This window comes from Penaeus monodon, chromosome 15 (assembly GCF_015228065.2).
Source record: "Penaeus monodon isolate SGIC_2016 chromosome 15, NSTDA_Pmon_1, whole genome shotgun sequence".
NCBI lineage: Eukaryota > Metazoa > Arthropoda > Malacostraca > Decapoda > Penaeidae > Penaeus > Penaeus monodon.
In genome coordinates, this window is record NC_051400.1 from 50412348 (window position 1) to 50413310 (window position 963).

A 963-nucleotide genomic window follows, 5' to 3' on the forward strand; every position below is an offset into this window, starting at 1 on the left:
CGGTCAACACAGCCATGGAGCACATTACTATGGAGTAATAAGGCACCTGTGCACACACCCGATAAACTAAAATACACCGGGACATTTTAGCGCTCGCTCTTCACCCACCCACACTTACACAGGGACACCTGCATACGCTCACGCAGAAACGTCTACAAATAAATAATAGTAATGTGTTTTAAAGCAGAGTAATAATTTTCATTCCCATTCATTTGCCCACAAAAACGTTGACTGACGACGAATACCACTTGATCTGTCTGCATCTTCATGGTTCTTGGAAGGCAAAGAGTGGCAAAAATAGACTTACCGCGGCTATTTTCTTCTTGTCTTTAATAATTAGAACAATGTTTGTAATAGCGTTCGAGGAATAGGGAGTAGAGGAAACAAGAAAAATGATTTTCAGGGGGAAATGTTTACAGTTAGGGGGACATTGAAATAGACTATGAGCGATGAAAAAAAAATTGTAATAAGTAGGTTTCAAATAGTAGAGGCCTAGGAATAAGGGAATGATACATAAATACATTTAATGCTGCACACACCATACGCGGTGGGTGTGTGCAATATTCAGATCCGTGTTTCTTTTAACTCCGATATATGTTATTGCCTCTACCATCTCTAACCTTCTTAAATTCTACTGGCATATCTCTCTCTCTCGCATGCACGTCCCATTATTTTTGTCAATATCAATGTACAAAGAAACATCGAACGATATAGCATCTCTTCAGGTTGGGGTAAACATCACTCTCAACTACAACTGCAAACCGCCCATCGCTCCTCTAACAGCCCGCCCTCTCCCTCTTGCCCCCCCCTCTCCCCTCAGCCCCTTCTAAGAAAATTAATTGCGCAAAGATGTGCGATCAGTCTATGTGGCCAAGAGATCCAGAGAGAAAAAAAACAATTAAATTTAATGTCCTTTTCAACAAAAGGGTTTTGCCTCCCTATTTACTGTAAGTGTTTTGCCTC